The following is an 824-nucleotide window of genomic DNA, read 5'->3' on the forward strand; positions in this document are numbered from 1 at the left end:
ACCATAGATTGAAGATCTTGTATGAGAATACACGTTCTTCCTCTTTCTCATATGTATTCTTGTAATTTAATGTTATTGTCTATTTTTTGGGGTTTTTTTTTCCATGTAACAAATAAACATTTTTCCTGCTTGTGGTCATGTTCTTCATACCAATATGTTGTTGATTATAATTCTAATTAAACAAGTCTTTTCATGGTGAAGTGTTGTACTTAAAAATGATTCTCCCTCTTGGAGGGGAAATAATTTTATTACACTTATTTATACGTTTTTTAAAAAAAATTTTTATCTGTAGGACTCAAAATCGATAAAGCCTTAAATAACAGCAGTAAACATTGAGTTGGCTCTTATGGATTGAAAGCCAAATTCTGTCAAGGGGGCCTCTCTATCCAAAAAGGTTTTCAACCCAATATTTACATTATTTATAGCATTGCTCTTTGAGTTCCACAGATAAAGTTATTTTGCATCCACTTAAAGTGTCTAAATTGTGACATAAACAGCACACACACGCACACACTTTTCATCTTGAATCCTTTAACATTCAACTTAGTTTAAAGATGGTGTTTGGCCATACAGTTGACATTTACAGCCATTTGATTTTGGGTTCAATTCTATATTATGGCACCTTGCGTAAGCATCTTGTACTCTATCCCCAAGTTGGCTAATACCATGTGAGGGAATTTAGTTGATGGAAACGGCAAAAAGCCCATTGTGTGTGCATGTGCAAATTTACATCAATGTTTGTGTACTCCATGTGGAGTAGTGCTGATGTTGGTGTTAGGTTCAATTGCTCTGTACTTTTCAAGACATCCCTTAATTAGAAAAAA

This window comes from Octopus bimaculoides, chromosome 13, assembly GCF_001194135.2.
Source record: "Octopus bimaculoides isolate UCB-OBI-ISO-001 chromosome 13, ASM119413v2, whole genome shotgun sequence".
Taxonomy (NCBI): Eukaryota; Metazoa; Mollusca; class Cephalopoda; order Octopoda; family Octopodidae; genus Octopus; species Octopus bimaculoides.